The sequence below is a fragment of the Podarcis pityusensis genome (genome assembly GCF_964106645.2).
Source record: "Podarcis pityusensis genome assembly, chromosome: 6".
In the NCBI taxonomy this organism is placed as follows: Eukaryota; Metazoa; Chordata; class Lepidosauria; order Squamata; family Lacertidae; genus Podarcis; species Podarcis pityusensis.
Window position 1 is genome coordinate 13,662,108 of NC_138030.1, and position 9,667 is coordinate 13,671,774.

Below are 9,667 nucleotides of genomic sequence, written 5' to 3' on the forward strand. Positions count from 1 at the left end.
TCCAGAGTCCCTTTCTCGGCAGGTTACTCAGAGATACCATGATTCAACCCACATAGGACCAGATGCTACAACCAAGCAGCTGGAGAAATGCTTCTATATAGCCCACCTCTACCAACTGGCAGCCCAGATTTCCAGGAAATGCCTGCTGTGTCAGAAGAATAACCCCAGAACCGGACCACTAGCTCCCCCAGGAGTTCAGCGCAGTGGAACTGCACCTATGAAAGATCTTGTTGTGGACTTTACTGAATTACCCCGTTGTGGACTACACCGCTACCTGCTGGTGGCAGTGTGCACCTACACCGGATGGGCCGAAGCATGGCCAACAAAGACTGAAAAGGCATTTGAAGTAACCAGGTGCCTGCTTAGGGAAATCATCCCTCGCTATGGATTGCCAAGGTCCATAGGATCTGACAATGGACCAGCATTTGTTCATGCAGTCCTACAGGGACTGGCAAAAGCGCTCCAGATCAACTGGAAGCTGCATACTGCTTATAGACCCCAGAGTTCTGGAAAGGTAGAGAGAATGAACAGGACTCTAAAGAATCAGCTGTCCAAGCTGACACAGGAAACCGGGTCTAATTGGGTGACCATGTTGCCCTTGGCATTACTCAGGGTCCGCAGTCTCCCGTCAAAGCGAACCCACCTGTCACCCTTTGAAATTGTGCTTGGGAGACCGGTCCCATATGTCAGAATGTTGTCCCCACATGCTGGTCAGGATATGCAATTGAATAATTAAGTCCAGATATTCTTCCGAGTTTTCTTTTGTCTCGACAGGTGGACCCAGGCTCGCAACCCCTGTGTGTTGGCTGCATCAGTTCGAGCCAGGTGATGAAGTGTGGGTAAACGATTGGGCACGGACGCAGCTACAACCGTGCTGGAACCTTATACCGTCCTGCTCTCCACACCCACCGCCGTGAAATTCGCCGGCATCACCCCTTGGGTCCACCACACCAGAGTGACCACTATAGATTGAACTGTGCAGTTAAATCCTGATTAACCCCTTCGGCTGACCATCTCCAGACCCTCCGCTGAGGACCGCTCTGCTGATATCACACCGGAAGCTGATATCTCAACGCACAGCTGAAGAAATGGATGGGAGGGACGCCCGCGGGCAGCGTCCCCAACGTGAAAACCCGTGCCGGGACTGATCCAGGAAGTCCACCAGGACATTTAATACTTTCATAAGGACTTTCTCTTTTCCTTTTTTTCTGTTATATTCTGTATTGATTTGCTCTATGCCCCACAGCCCTGACCCTACCGAGCCATACCGCCCTTACTGGCCTGCTGGCCTCTGCTACGACTGGTTCGTCTTGCCGGTGGTAAGAGATGGCGTGCTCATTGACTACTGGAAACAGGGGTTTGATGAGGTTACTATACCAACCTCATCTGATGGACCAGGTTCTAATCTTAATCCAGGCGTTAGATGGGACGGAACCTATCTTAATGCAAGTATTGCAGGGGTGGGAGCCTTAACCAGGTGTGCATTGAAATTGCTAAACAAGTGCCAGTAAGAATTGCCACCCCAAGATTTCAACTTCCATATGCTCTGGTCAGTAGGGAGGCAGCACGAGAGTTCAATCCACCCAACAGGGTTAGTATGGTGATAGGCCCAATAATGCTTCTATTGCTTTTTTGCTTTTGTATTCCCTGCTTGATGCAATGCTTGCAGAATATGATGGGAAAGATGATGTCTCGCATGATGGGACCTCGCGTGATTGCTGTAATGAGAGAATATAGACCCCTACCCCAGAACGAATCTAAGTAATAGATTGTTCAAAAGAAGAGGAGGGAGTAAAGGGAGATGGGAAAAGGTTTCTCTCAATATTTTCTGTGCTTAGAACTCTGTACCTAAGAAAGGTTGCTCTCAAATACTATCTGCAGTAAATTCCTGTGCTAATCCTGTGCTAATCTTACTTCTGCAAATTTTGGCCAGACAGTTAGCACACCGCCAGTGACTGCTTGCAAAATTTGGCTGACAGGTCAAAAGTTCGTTTCCTGCCTAGCCAGCTAGCAAGAAACCGCTGCTGTTAGCAATAACTAACCAGACCTGCTAAATTTGGCTGGCGGGTCAAAAGTGCAGATTTAACCAGGCCTGCTAAAGAGGCCCCCTTTTCCTGTCTTATGCTTACTAATGCAAAGATGAGAAAAGACACGTGTACGAAGGAAAGGGGAGGAATGTTTAGCAAGCAATAAAATGTGTTTAGCAAGCAAAATAGAAAGACAGGAATGTTTAGCAAGCAATAAAATGTGTTTAGCAAGCAATATAGATGTGCCATGTAAGGGAATAATTTGAGAAGGTATGGGAGGGGGGAAGAGTGCTCAGAGAGTATAAGAAAGTTTGCTGAAGTGTCTTGCTTTACAGCCAGTATATTTTCAGGAGCTATCCAGCTGGTTGTCTCTGTGTACAGATATTGTCTCTGTGCACAGATTTCAATAAACTTTTTCTCCAAAGAAGATTTTGCTTTCCTGGTACTTTTGTTCCCTCCAAGGTCCGGGGATGGCGTGGCTGATGGATCCCTAGGTAAATAAGGCTTCAGTCTAACCAGCATTTCAAATTGTGCCTGGAAATGGGTCTGTAGCTAGTGAAGCTGTTTCAACAAGGGAGTAACATGCTCTCTGTAATTGGCCCCAGTCTCCATTCTGGCTGCAGGATTCTGGATCAGCTGAAGCTCCCGAACACATCACATAGATGTAGCGAAGGCATGTGACACCATGGCCAGATCCTGCATCCCAAGGAGCTGGTGCAGTAAAGCACTGTGCAAACTGGTGGAATAGTGATGATGATAATATCACAGAAGCAACTTTGCCTTAAAAAATTTTCCTCACCCCCCCCCCAAAAAACCTTTGAAGTTTCGGGCCTTAACTAGGAGATGAACTGGAGCCTTAAATCATAGTATATTAAATGAAATAGAAAATACCATTTACAACTAGGCGCCATGCTCCTTATTCTATTCAGAAGGAAAGCAATATATTTTATTCCTTCCATCTCGTGGCAGCTTTAGCACACCCATTTATTTTCCTGCTTGATTTTGCAGAGGAGAGGTTGCAAAACCAGATCCTTAGAATGATTTGGGTTTTCCTTGTTTCCTAAATGATTGGCCATTGCTGGTGAAGTTAATTACAGTGTCCCGTCGCCATTTCCTGTAGGAACAAACTCGGAAGTTTGCCTATCAGGTTGTAAGCGAAACTGGGCCAGTGGTTTCTGTATTCTCAGAGGAACGATTTGGGGGGAACCCCCTGAACCCTAGAATTTAATAAATGGTAGGGTTTTCATTATTTGGGATGCGAAGGGAGAAATACAAGCTGCATGGGTATTCCTTGGCTAGCCTATGGAAAGCGACCTGGCCAAGCTAGGGCCATTAAGAAACAACAGAGGGCTGTTGAGAGCTTGCCAGGGCAACTGGTTCTGAGGTGACAGGAAAAGAGAGTTTTTAGCAAGGGTTGCAGGGAAGAAGAAAGACTGGAATCTAGGGATATTCTGGGATCAAATCAGAAGCCAGGATGGCTTTCGGAATTCAGGCACTGTTTCTGGAAAATCAGAACCCTTGGAGGGTATGCTACAGACTGCCTGAAGCCCTGAACCAAAGCACAATACACTGGTACCTCGGGTTAAGTACTTAATTCGTTCCGGAGGTCCGTTCCGGAGGTCGTTCCGTACTTAACCTGAAATTGTTCTTAACCTGAAGCACCACTTTAGCTAATGGAGCCTCCTGCTGCTGCCGCGCCGCCGGAGCACAATTTCTGTTCTCATCCTGAAGCAAAGTTCTTAACCTGAAGCAATATTTTTGGGTTAGCGGAGTCATACCTAAAGCGTATGTAACCTGAGGTACCACTGTACTGTGGAGACGTCCTGCAAGCTTATGTTGCAGAGCCCACGTCGTAAATAAACCTCAGCTTTTAACCAAGGTCTAGAAGACTATTTAATTTTCTAGTGCAATGTGATGTATAAAAATAGCTACTGGTCTTAAAAACATTTGAATGCAACTGGGCTCATTTAGTATGGGAGCCATGTTTTTCCAGAACTGGCTGCAAACAGAATTAAAGCAGTGATTTCATATGGCACATAATGTAAGTGCGATGTTACTCATCCGTGCCCAGCCCCATGGCTCAGAAACATCCTGTTACAGGTCTTCCTTCCCCTCCTCCAGAGAGATTTATTATTGTTATTATGCTGGCCTTTGGAATTACAAACACACTTGTGTGACGCTGTGACCTGGCAAGTGCTCCCTCCCTACGTCCAGGATGTTAGCGTGACACAAAAATCACTGTGGGAAGGGCAAACAATTTCCCTGATAAAATCGAACAGTTCATAAAGCAGTTGTCACAGGAAAAGCTTGGAGCACACCATCTGATGGGGGAAATTTCACACATACCCTCCAACATTTCCCTGATGAAAATAGGGACGTCCCATTCCATAATTTTAGTATTTATACGCCAGACATCTTACCATAGCTGTCAACTTACAGATTTGAAAATAAGGGACCAGCAGCCTCAAAAATAAGGGATCAGCAGCCAAAATAAGGGATTTTTTGGGCACAGGTATGTTCAACTTCTGAGCCCCTCCAAGCCAAAGGCAGAAAGCCCAGCCAGCCCAGCAGCCAAAAGAAGCCTCAAGCAGTGGTTCCCACAGCACAGCAACCCGGCCAAGGGGCTGCAGCAAGGAAAACTACCGTCATCTCTCCGCTGGGAAGCGCTGAGCAAAGGCGAGTCCCCAGGCAACGCGGCCGATTTGATCGGCACAAGGCATGCAAGCTCCACCCCCCCCGTCGTTCTTAGATTCCTTATTGGGTGAGCAACGCAGCCAAGCAACACAGTTGGAGCCTCCCTCCTCCCTGGCCGGCAGGGAGGGAGGGAGAGGAGCTGCTTCATTTGAAACCCGGGAAATTTAAGGGACATCATCAATAAGGGACAGCAGCGGGACACAGCGCTGGGATAAGGGACTTTCCCGCCAAATAAGGGAGGGTTGACAGCTATGCATCTTACTGGGTTGCCCCAGCAATTCTGGGCAGCTTCCAACATATATAGAAACATAATAAAACATTTAAAAAAACCTTCCCTATACAAGACTGCCTTCAGACGGCTGTGGTGTGTGTGTGTGTGTGTGTGTGTGTGTGTGTCTCAGATAACTCCATACCCTCCAACATTTCTCGAATGGGAATAGGGACGTCCTGAGGAAAAGTTGGATGTTCCAGGTTGAAATCAGAAACAGGGACTGCTTCTCTAAATCAGGGACGTCCCTGGAAAATAGGGACACTTGGAGGGTCTATTCTTCCCGCCCAGGGCACCCTCTGCCTGCCCCATATCTGGTGCGTCATGCAGGGCTGGGCCTCAGCTGTGGTAGCTTCTCCAGCAGCTGCTCTGAGCTGCCCAAGGGAGGCGACCGGCATCAGCCTTCTAACCATAGATGCTCATTTGCCATGGGCTTTAGGAAACATTAACATCTTTTGTGTGCTAAATATCAGACTCTGATCAGGCATCACTTTAAGGCAGGGGTGCCCAAACATTTTTCAGAGTGCCAGATGCAGTGAACATGGGCCGACCAAAATTGTTAAGATTGAAGTTGTTGAGCTTTTTTTTACAATTTTACCCCAAAGTTGTTGAGCTTTTTCTAGGATTTTACCCCAGGACATGTACTGCCACGGGAGCCGGATTAAATCAACCGGCAGGCCGGATTAGGCCCCCAGAACAGACTTTGGACATGCCTGCTTTAAGGCAAAGCCCAGGTGATAGTCTGTTGATAGCAGTCAACACAACACTATTTTAAAAATCTAGCTTTGAAAAAAGATTGGTTCAGCATTCTCTGTTACCCAAGAACCTCCCTTGCTTTATTTTGATTTGTGATTATATTTCCTGAGACCTCTTTCCAGCATGAAAATAAAACATACCTGATTTTATCTACCACACGCCAGCAGTCTTTCCACTGCTGAATGTCTTCCATTCGTTTCAGTAGTTCAAGGGTCCCTCAGGATCAAAGAAATGAATGGTGGTTGCACAGCTGTTTTGATCAATAAATCCTGCCCCACCCCCACAACACACCACGACAAAATTGGACTTTTCATTGCTCTTCAAGCCAGAAAGCTGCCGTTCTACAACACTGGATATTTATTGCTTTGTAATGCAAATAGAGAACATGTTCTGGAAAGCAACGAGATATTAACAGGACAGTTGTTTCTACGATGAAGCAGTTTGGAAGAATGTTTGATGGCTTCTTGCAGAGCAAATGCCGACTTAATGAAATTGTCAGTGGGACACATTTCTACTGGCTACCCTTTGGTTTGGTTGTCATCCCTCAAGGCGTTCGGCTTTATTGGTGTGGGAGCTGTTCACTTCTAATAATATTTTATAGCCAGGTCCTAAGATCTGCTGGGCCAGCAATCTGTGCCTGAGATGGGGGTGTAGGATGCACTGCTGAAATATTTCAAGCAACATAATAGTTTTCAAACAAATATTTTAAGCCTATCACTATACAGTGGTACCTCAGGTTAAGTACTTAATTGGTTCCGGAAGTCTGTTCTTAACCTGAAGCGTTCTTAACCTGAAGTGGACTTTCCCATTGAAAGTAATGGAAAGTGGATTGATCTGTTCCAGATGATGAAAAACACCCCCTAAAACAGCAATTTAACATGAATTTTACTGTTTCATGAGACCATTGATCCATAAAATGAAGGCAATAATCAATATACTGTACTATAAAATAAATAAAACAGTATTTTAGATAAAAAATTTAACATGTATTTCTTTTCTTATGTGCACTCATAGTTTGGAGGAGGCTCAGGGTCCTCTTCCACAATCACCACCCCCCATGGAAGTCCCAGGTGGGACACTGAGGACAGGTCAGAGGATGAATTGGGGGCAGAATAGTTGGATGCTGCAGAAGCAACAGGCTTGAGTGAGAGAGAAGAGCCAGAGGCAGGAATCAGTTCAGACTTGGGACATGAAGCTGGGAAGGAAGGGCCAGAGGCTTCAGAAGCATCCACAGAGCTTGCCTTTCTGACTGTATTAAGTTCCCCTCCCCACATGTCTCCAAGGACATGAAGAACCTTGCGTGTAGCAGAACAAAGGGCTCGGTTCCTCCCAGGTGTAGCTTAAGGCTGCTGGGGAGACATCCGGCTGGAGGGGAGACTTAGCAGGAAGTAGGAGGCACAGATATTGTCCGTCCTGGCAACTGTGTTATTGGGGGCCAGCCTTGCATTGAGACTTCTCTGCTTGTATGCTGTTTTCTTGAATAAAGAATTCAGGAAGAACTTTCTGACAGCAAGAGCTGTTTGATAGTGGAAAGGTCTCCCTTGGGAGGTGGTGGACTCTCCTTCCTTGGGAGCTTTTTAAGCAGAGGTTGGATGGCCATCTGCCATGGATGCTTTAGCTGAGATTCCTGCATTGCAGGGGGTTGGACTAGATGACCCTTAGGTCCCTTCCAACTCAACAATTCTATGGTTTTTCATATGGAAATTCCAGAGAAGCAGACATGTTAGCTAAATGCTCAGCTGAATAATAATCATCGTAGTAGTAGTAGTAATGATTATTATTATTATTATTATTATTATTATTATTATTTATATCCCACACTCCCCAGCCAGAGCCGGGCTCAGGGCGGCTAACACAGGACAAGTATAATTACTGGTTGTTATCAACCACCTCCACTAGCCTGACTATTACCTCTGATTTCATCAAGAGATGGCAACTGTATGGTTGTGGCAAACACAGATCCACCCTCCCGAAAGAATGCTGGTTGATTAATGCCTTGAGGTCACTTATATGGATATCTGTGTCCATGTATCACTCTTATCAGTGACTGCCTGTGATATCAAGACTATAGACTCTCAGGTATTTGGATTCAAGGCAGGATGATCAATCATTGACCGCTGGGGAAGTTTATACACTTTCGCGTCTGAACTGAAGCCTTTTAGAGGGTCTCTAAATCAAATCTGAAACATTCAGCAGGAATAGAGACAATCACCAAGCCTCTGGTTGTTTGTGGCTATTGTCAAGAGCACTAATTCAACTTGCATCTTTGGTTTAAAGAATTAACATATTATGATGAACTGCAATCTAATGCAGCTCCCCCACCCCATGGAAGAAGTTTGCAGAAACAAAATCAAGCTACATCCGGAGGGGGTGTGTGGAGTTATACACAACTAACTGAGTAGTAATAATAAATTTGTAGCCCACCCATCTGACTGGGTTTCCCCAGCCACTCTGAGCACTCTAAGGACTTGGACGACCATTTGTAAAATTTTATAAGGGGTGTGTGCATTTTGTCTGTGCGTGTGTTTTACAGTACTTCTCTTCCTATTGTGAATTTTTGGGGTCACAGCTTTAATCCTATATGAGGTGGGCTTAAAGAAACAGGCTGGGGACACTTCACTGTGATTCCTTTCCAATCCCATACAGTTGTCTAATTTCTTTTTATTAAGTAAACAATATAGGCTCCAACTGCACAAGCAGCAGACAAAATCAAACCTCCTGCCTATCTTGCATACCCGCCAACATTACTCTGATGAAAATAGGGGTGTCCTGTTCCATTATTATTATTATTATTATTATTATTATTATTATTATCTTACCCATCTGACTGGGTTGCCCCAGCCACTCTGGGTAGCTTCCAACATATATAAAAACATAATTAAACATTTTAAAAAATCTTCCCTGTACAGGGCTGCCTTCAGACGCCTTCTAAAGTTTGTATAGTTACTTACACCCTTGGCTTGGGGGTCGCATAACCCCATACACTCCAACACTTCTCTGATAAAATAGGGATGTCCTAAGGAAAAGTGGAACATTCCAGGATCAAATCAGAAACTGGGACGGGTTCTGTAAATTTGGGACTGCCCCTGGAAAATAGGGACACCTGAAGGGTCTGATCTTGGCAAATTCCAAAAGCAACAGCTGAATTTCAGGAGGGTTGGAAGATAGCAGAATAACCCCAGATTAAGCAAAACAAGGTTCAAAAAGGAGCCGACACTTACCTAGCTAGGGTCCTCTCCAGTGAGATGAGTTGCTCAAATGGAATACCATATGCTGGAGCCTTTATAAAGTCCGATGGAGCCAGATTGGTGTTTGGAGCCAGCTGACTTGGGATGCAAACTTTGTGTCCATCTCAGGGTGGGGGTGGATTGGATGGAAGTGACCCTCTACCTTGTTCTGCTCGCCTGGGCTCATTGACACAGAGATCCTCATTCCACCTGCCGAGTGTCTGGGCATGGGGAGTATCGCTAGCAGTAGCCCATTGAAATCCCCAAAATGTGGTGTTCCAAGGGAGCGCGATTGAGGCAGCTGGATCCTCACTCTCTTAATAAGCAAGGTTAGAACCAAACAACCGTGCCATAGAATAGAATCATGGAGTTGGAAGTTCCTTCCCTCTATCATCTCCAAGCCAGAACTGTGTTGCTAAAAAGCTGTTAACTCTGTACTTTCTAAAACTGCTCAGATAGTTGTATTTCCCCCAGTAAGCATCTCACCAAGATGTGAAATTTTGGTGTACTCAGCATATACTGCTGGGGACTATATATGTTGCTATGTCAGTGTAGAAGGAAATGGAGTAGGTCACAGACCTTTAAAAGCAAGTAAATCACAGCGTGAACCCAGCATTCTGAAATGCTTGGCTGTAAAGTACACCGCTGCTAGCACTGGCCATAAAGCATCATGTTCTTCGGTCTGACACCCTATG